Source organism: Glossina fuscipes, unplaced genomic scaffold (assembly GCF_014805625.2).
Source record: "Glossina fuscipes isolate IAEA_lab_2018 unplaced genomic scaffold, Yale_Gfus_2 83101, whole genome shotgun sequence".
NCBI lineage: Eukaryota > Metazoa > Arthropoda > Insecta > Diptera > Glossinidae > Glossina > Glossina fuscipes.
In genome coordinates this window covers 10184-18845 of record NW_024004742.1, presented here as the reverse complement: position 1 = coordinate 18845, position 8662 = coordinate 10184, and the positions used below count along the sequence as shown (strand labels likewise).

At 33.4% G+C, this 8662-nt stretch overlaps 1 long non-coding RNA gene across 1 annotated transcript; it reads right to left on the bottom strand.

Moving 5' to 3' along the window:
• Window positions 1-493: 493 nt before the first annotated feature.
• On the bottom strand, window positions 494-3988 carry LOC119644058. Its single transcript, XR_005248473.1, has 3 exons — window positions 3900-3988; window positions 3739-3804; window positions 494-649 (listed from the first exon to the last, which is right to left on the bottom strand). It is a non-coding gene; the product is annotated as an uncharacterized LOC119644058 (long non-coding RNA).
• Between the last annotated feature and the right edge of the window lie 4674 nt (window positions 3989-8662).

Sequence of the window (8662 nt, the reverse complement as noted above, 5' to 3'; positions counted from 1 at the left end):
GGTCCTATTATTCTTTACCTATCTTTTTTATAAGGTATTAATAATTAGATTGTCTACCATGTAAAGAGAATGTTTCTAATAAAAACCTCTACATGAGATGTAGTACAAAAAGTGGGCCTACATGGTTCCAAATTGGTATATGGATCGGCTTTCATCATAAAATTTTAAACTTTAGACATTTTTAGCATATAAGGATCCGCCTTTTTGATAGGAGCGGCTACATAACCGAATGGTTGAAAAATTAAAAAATGCGATCTGAAATTCTCAGATCAAATTTGTCGAACGACTTCCGTTGAGTAATTTTGAAAATTTCAAATTGTTTTCCGTGTTTTTCAAAATAATATTTGTTATTTGAATATATATTATTGTAATGTGTGGACCCGATCCGTGTGAGAGTTTGTTCTCTATGTAGAAAAAATAGGACACCATAGATTGCGTCTTCAGAAATATCGTTGCTGAAAAAATGCTGGAAAATGACGATTTCCTCTAAATACGGCGATCTGCCACATGTCAATGCCTTGGGTTATTGCTTCTTCCCAATCGCATATTTCGCTGGATAGAGCTTTACTTCACACTGCGAGGCTTCCTCATAAAGACGAACCCAAAACTGTTATTGTCACTGATAGTCTGTTTGTAAATCGACTTCAAGCTGGAAAAACCATCAATAAAATAAGAAAAATCAAGACAACATGCGGTGATAAAATTAGAATGCTTCGGGTAACTTGTCGTATCCGTTAATTGAAGAATGACCAAGTTGACCGAGTGGTAAAGCCTGCAGCTTCTGCACCCTAATTATGGACGTTACCAATGTAACCTTCAAGGAAAAAATCTCTCTCTCTCTCTCTCTCTCTCTCTCTCTCTCTCTCTCTCTCTCTATCTATCTATCTATCTATCTATCTATCTATCTATCTATCTATCTATCTCTCTTGCTTCCTTTTTAGTCTACGAATTTATTTCATTCATTAGTTGATGAGGTTCAGGGGAGATTATAAGAAAAGAGTGGTGGAGAAAGGGAGTAGTGTTTGTGAACGTGAGGCTTGAAAACGAAGACATAAGATAACGTTGGAAAAAACTAGCTCTAGTTCCTCTGAAGTCGGGCAATGTGATTAGAGAACAACTGGCCGCGGTAGTTTGTTACATGGTATACAGACAACTCCAGAAGGTCTTTTTGAAAAAATTCTATGCGCCGTCAAAAACAAAAAATATGATTAAGTATATCTCCAGAGTTCGTTGGTAAGTATGAAATTTATATTAAATATATAAAATATAAAAAGATATTAATTTACGCCAAAAAAACATAAGTAAAAAATTTTTACTCGCCTTGATGCAAAATGGACTGAAGCGTATGCGAACTAAATGAGACATACATGAAAATGAGTGATATACATTTGCATAACATTCTACATCATTATCTATTACGGGTTTTAGAACTTTTCACGTACGATGAGAAATATACCGCCTGAAGATAGTAAAAAGGAAGGTAAACGTGCGGACGAAAGAAGAGAAGAATATTGGTAAATTATCCCATAATGTTAATGTAGAAGAGTATGAAGTAGTCTGTAATGTGGTTATATAAAGAGAGCTGTAATATGTTTTTTTACAAAGCACAATAAACCCGACAAACTTACAATAATACATATCACTTCAATACTTTTATGATTCGCTCAACAATGTAACACACTTCGCCTGTCTGCATATGATCAAAACATCTGTTTAACACAAGATCAAACATAAATTTAAACAAATTATAAACTATTACAAAATGATCAACATTTATTAGTGACACACAAACATGTAGTACTCAACCGTAGTATTATTGACGGTATATAAACCCTCACTCGATAGAATTAATTCATCACTTATCAAACCTTTCAGAGCTGATAACCGCGGTGACGAGCGGGGAATCACATTCCAATCGAGAGATGGACGACGGGTAAGCAATAAAAGTCAAGCGCCCAGAGGCCCGTAAAGCCGGTATGTATATGTCTTCTTTTTTTTTTTGTTCCTTGAAAGATTCATCAACACTCAACATACACATTGCACAGCGCTATGGAGCATAATCACCACAAGATAGACTTTACACACCAATATAGCAGATTTGTAATATCAAGTGATTAGAGGAACGTAAGTGACATAATCAAAAGTTACATATGAATTATAAAAAATTTATATCATAGTTAAAAGATTGGCAAACGCCAAAGTAAATTGATGATTAAAACAGATGTACGGACTTTGAGCAATATCTCAGGTGATGCGTTGCGAAACATGTTTTGCCTACTGGACACGCTTTCTTCTTCACCGATGAGGACCAATTATTCTTTCTTTACGCTATTACGCTGTTTTAGCAAGACAGCATTTACGATCTCATTCGACCAAATGGCGTGGACGGTTTAACGTGTAAAACTAACTTATGCTTGCCATTTCGATGTCGCATTTGAGACAATATGTAGTACACATTATCACACGCGCTATCTAACCATAAGGTCCAGAATGTATATATAGAAAGTTGTCTAAGAAAACTGCATTACTTCCTGACAGTGCGTCTCACCTGTATAACCAAACTTATTGGGAAGTTTTCTTAATTAGACTTTCTTTAAAGTTCTTGCCCCAACTCGAAGCCACATCAGAGAAGGATCACGACAGTCGTTTATAAGTAATCAACTGATTATCAGAACGATAGAAAAATGGTGTTAAGAAACTGTGGCCAGTCTTGGCCAATCGAGCCTATACCAATAGCTTTTATTACCAAAGCTTATCACACGGCATGCAACTAGCTATGCGAAAATTCGTTTATAAATAACTGGCAATCAAGCAACCTGCTGATCCATTCGGTAAGCAACCGGTTACCGTCACATTAAGCACTTCTTGCAACCAAAGGCACCCTTCATAAGAAAATGAATTGTAGGCGGTTCCACGTTCTCTTAAAGACAATATCGGTTCTATATCGGTTAATATAAGTCACTCTCGTCCGACATATGTAAGTTGAAAGTTGAAGGATATACTCGCGAATAGCTCAGTTTCAGTTAAGAAAATGAGAAGTGTGTGCTAGTATTTGACATCAACTTAAGCTCCAAATTTCTATTGATATTAGTGTCACAGTACGTAAGAGATTTTGAAATTATTTAATAGAAATCTTTGCTTACATTATTTTTATGTTGGTCTTAATCTAAAAACTATAGCAGATCAACAGTAACAACAATTGTTTTAAATTAGAATTTTAATGCAAATCGACATATTTAAGTTTAATTTTGTGTATTTTAAAGGATTTTGTCGTTATGTATGTCAGTCTTGTGTACGTACTTGTTTCTAACTGATTTTTGCGCTCTTTTTCCTTCTCCTCAGATACACACACGCACATAGAGAGAGACATACGACATAACATTATAATCAATTGACATTTTATGCCAATTACAAAATGCTTACAATCCACAAAAATTGTATTGATACAATAAGAGCAACAACAACAACAGGCACAAACACAGACTTAAGCCATAAAGACAAAGCTGGCAACAGAGCAGACTTGAAATTATCAAGCGCAAAAAAAAAAAAAAAAAAACAACTGAAAATTGGTTCAACTAAGAGTAGACGATGGCGCCAACAAACAAATCAAATGTTTTAAATTCATACATAAACATGCGCGCATACAAATGATTTTAATGTAATAAAAAAGTGAAGAAAAAAAACTTGAAGAAAATTTTGATGCAAAAAAATAAGCACAAAAAAATTGTCACAAATTACTTTATTTTTGGTTTTATTACATTATCGTACGGCAGAGGGTAAGTGATAAGTGTTTTTTAATCTCAGCTAAAAAGAGAAGACAGCAAAAAAGATTTTGAAGCCAAAAAAAAAAAAAAAAGGAAGAAATATGTCACAAATTATTTTATTTTCGATTTTATTACCTTGTTCTTCGTATCGAAATTTTTATACATGCATTCCCGGCATGCCCTGTGTGATAAGTCACTTCGTCTTGTGAATGAGGATAAAACGGGATGCTTCCAACTTAGTTATCTTTTTAAAAGCCTTTAAAGAAAGTTACATGAATTAAATTCGAATAAAAAATTCATATGGCATAAGAAAATTTTATTCGGTTTCATAATATCGTGGGTGTTATTTTGAACACATTTTCAATATCTCTATGAACAGCAGGGAATAAGTAAAACTCGGTAAAAAAAGGGGAGATTCTTTCAACTTGCTTGCTGATCGCATTAATAACATGCGCTTTTTAAGAGCATTTGTAGATAAATTCAAATGAAAAATTATTGCTGCAAAACGGTAGTGATAAATATTTTTTATCAAAAACTTATTTGTTTTCGGTTTTAATGTCTATTAGTGACAAATTGCTGATAAATGTTTATTAATCTCAATCATAACTGTTTTTTAATCTCATTTAAAAAACATATGCTTTCAAATTTCACTTTGATCTCTTTTGTAGCATGTGATAGTTAAAAGTATTCAAAAAAGTGAATGCATGAACATCCTCTATGTGTTTAAGCAATCAATTTACTTGCTTACCGTAAGGATTTAAAGTAAATGGCGTGAATTAAATACAAATTACAAATTCATATAATGGTATGATAAATGCTTATGAATCGAAGCATAGAAAAGAAAAAATTTTAAGCAAAAAAATTTTTTTTAAATTCAGTTTTACTATGTTGTTGTCATTATTATTATTGCCTTTTTTTTTTGTATATATTTACGTGAAATGGAGAATCAGTGTTAGGTGTTTTTTAGCCTTAATAAAGAAAAATTGTAACGTCATTTATAGCTTGCGATATTTAAGAAAATTTGAAAAGGATTACATCGATTAAATTCATATACAAAACTTACATTGTCGAGGATAAGTGATTAATGTTTCCAAGTCCATAAAAAAAAATAAAAATAAAATAAAAAACTAAAGCAATGAAAGAATGTAAGAAGTTTATTTACTTTCCCTTTTATTATTTATAGAGTAAATGATCTAAACAAAAGAAATAATTAAAAGAAAAGGAGATACTTCTAAATTTCATACTAATCTCATTTATAGCACGCGATTTTTAAGAGATATAAAAAAAATTGCGTGAACATGATCATGCTATAATAATATATTATGATATTAATTTACTTACTTGCCACAAGCATTTATTTATGTGCAGATAGATATGATTCGTAATTAATTAAACATTCAACATACACTAGACACTCTAAGGACATTGCTGTTAATTCCACATCATTACCTGTGTAATGTGATGCTAAGCAAATTTTATACAAGCGCCATAGTCATATACAAGTACTAACGCAAAAATTGATTACTTTTTCATTCTTCTAATGCAGTGACAGCCATTAAACAAAATGTTTGCATGTATTGTCTTATGTTGTCACACAGTGACCCAAATAACCAACAAAAAAGTAACCAAAATCATGTATGATAAGAAAAAATAAAAACAACAAAAAAAGTATGCATTATTTTCCCTTCTTTTAACACAAACACACAAACACATACATGCACACAAGCACATTGGCTTATACAGGCATTTATATGTACAAAAGAAAGTAATCAATTTTCATGTTAACGTAGAGATTTTTCAATTTCTCTGATGCGAAAGGAAGAAAACTTGGAAAGAACATGAAGAGGCGGTAAAGTAAAGAACATTTCGTAACGACACCTGAGTTAGTAGCAACGTCTTATAATAATTTAAAAGCATTCGTACACTGTTACACACGTACACCGTACAACACATTCTAGGATTAAATATTATCTAGGAAATTGTAAAACAAAAGCGAAAGCAAAAATAGAAGGTGGAAAAGAACAAGAACACTGCTGCATCTCTATAAACAAACATTAGCATATGCGCTAATTGCTAAAAACAAGACAAGCATTGTTCTGTACTTATCGCTTTATACGCGCGTATATACGTTTGCGTGTATCTGGACTGCTATTGCAGCTGCTTTACAATGTTTGCTTTACTACACAAGATTCACATATATGAACATATCTGCGTATATGGGAAAAATGATAAATAAAAATTGCAGAAAATTTTCTATCTTTTATAAGGTCTATGTTAGGATACAAGGCAGTAATGCCGAGAAGACAGGCAGGCAGGCAGGCAGACAGGCATGTAGGCAGTCAAACCGACAGTCAAGCGTACAGTCCGTTAGGCAGTCAAGCTTTTATGTAAGAATGCACCATGTATTGAGAGAACAAAGCTATAGGTTTATAGAGTAAAGGAACAGGATATTGCTACTGTTGTTGATAATGTTATGTGTATCACAATAGCTTTTCCATATACAATGCGAGCAAGGAATTTTTTTTGCAAAAATTTTCTTACTGAATAAGACAATAAGTGCACGTTGTTGTTGATCTTCTCAGTAACAAATACAAACTAACATATAAACATATACAAACAATCATACATGCATATAATCTAGTACTCACTCATAAACTTATCCTTATATTGTATTTGATAGTCATAATAGCCCTTGTAACAACAGCAACATCACCAGTAACACCAACAATAACAGTAACAACAGCTTGATGGTTTAACTAAGCACTTCATTCAGGTCAGATATTTATTCTTATTTTTCTTTGTTACTACCATTACTCACGTCCATAACAATTTCATACATTTATATAAAATACGTGTTGATGTGTGATCTTGGCTTTGTTTAGAAAATCGAAGATAACTAAATGGATTTTCAATTAAAAAGTTACAATATTTACTTTACTAATTTGTCTCTGAACAAGTGTTGTTGTGACAATAACATGAAATTAAATGAACATTTTTCTCATAATTTCTCTCAATGCATTCATATGCGGATATCACGCCCGACATACGTATACACGTGTGAGTGTGTAAATAAGCATACAAAAGCTTTTTTCATTAATTGCAGCATTCCAAATAACTGAAAGAGTGAGAGGGAGTGGTAAAGGAAAGAAGTAAGAGTAAGCGAGGAGCAAGTATTCAGTGCATCGTGTTACAGAAAAGTTGTACTTCTAAGTAATTGTGTGCTGGGAATGAAACTGAAGAAAATGAAAGCTACTTTTAAATTTCCTTTTAGAAGTGGAAATGATTGAAAAGGCAAACGAAAGTAGAGAGAAGAAATAAGTACAGTAACTCCTTTAATTTCTGAATCTGCTGTTGATTTTCTTTTCTAAAGCACTCCGCACAACTTATGAACGTAGGGCCGTAGGATGGCATTTAAATGTCGCCATTATTAACGTATCGATGCAATTTTTAGACGTTACCAACCTTTACACGGAATATATCAAAGTTTTATGACATGCCAAGTATTAGTTTACAAGTTGCAGTTGTGTTGGAGACGGTACCTTTGTTTTTTTTGGAAAAATGAAAAAATCTGACTTTCGTGTGTAGCATCATTGAAACAACGGTTACTTGTTAACTAAAGACAAGTATTATCTAAAACTTGTATGCGTTCTGCAATCGTCATCCTACATCTGCATGTCATCCTGCGAACTTATTAAGTAAGGTGTTACCTAATAAGGAGGCAATTATACCCCAAACAAAATGCGAACAAACACAGATGTATCTTGACAAATGCTACCCACCAAATGTATAAAATGCGAAATACTTTGCGAATGTATGCCTAAATCGTGCTTAGAAATTGCTCATGTCGCGCGATAAAAATGTTCTCTGAGAAGCTTCTAACATATCATGGGCAAACACTTTTCTGCATAAGCAGAAGTTCCTTAATACTTACTAAGAAGATATTTTTTCCCCAAAATCCACTTTCGATTCAGTAATCAAGCCGTAATATTTTTTCACTGTTGTGTTGTTACACGAAATTATTTTCGAGACAGAATATTTAGAATCATAGGCCCAAGCAGTTTTGACGGTTACCCGCTTCATATTTCAGTATTCTTGATAAAACAAACACCAAATAAAAAGCATATGCTTGGTTTGATCAGAAGATCTATCAATGCTTCGTCTTTTCAAATTTAAAGTTTTTCTGCGAGCTGATAGAGCTATCACCTAACCTCGGGACTGATCTCACGTTCGGGTTCAGCGATTTAAAAAGCAAGATGACTATTTGAAGATTGCTTGAAAGGATTTTAAGATAATTTACTGGAGACATATTTTTAAAAGCAACCAAAAATTTTGGCAACTCTCAAAAGTTCTCTTAGCACCAAATTATATCGCGTTCGTGACTTTAGAAAATAAGCTTTTCCAGAAAAACTTTATCTTGGAGGTTTTCGCAATAATTGCTGTAATTCATTCGGTGCTTAGTATTTAATTTCACGGCAGCCGACCACATGCTGGTTAAATATGAAATGATAGCTGGGGAGCCAGTGAGTAGCACAATATCCATCGTTTAAGGAAACCTATCTCCCCTGGTGTCCCAGAATTCGAGAATGAGTGTGTATTTTTCGTCCCCCTGGACAAGGCGGAAACACCTAACATCTTATTATTTATGTGTACCATTTGGTAGTAACTATAAAAGTCCCCGAAGTGGCCACTTTCGGCCCTCTGGCAAGAGACGTTTTTCACGGAGACTCTCCGCAAGCAGAAGAAGCAAGGAAACAATTCTCTCAGGGCTAATTGAACCAAATGGTTCACATAACAATTCCGACAGCTAAACTATGGAGTTTACTTTATCTGGCTTAATGGTAGTCTTGAATTCCGATTATTCATACCACCTTTTTTTTAACATGACCAATCACCCAGGG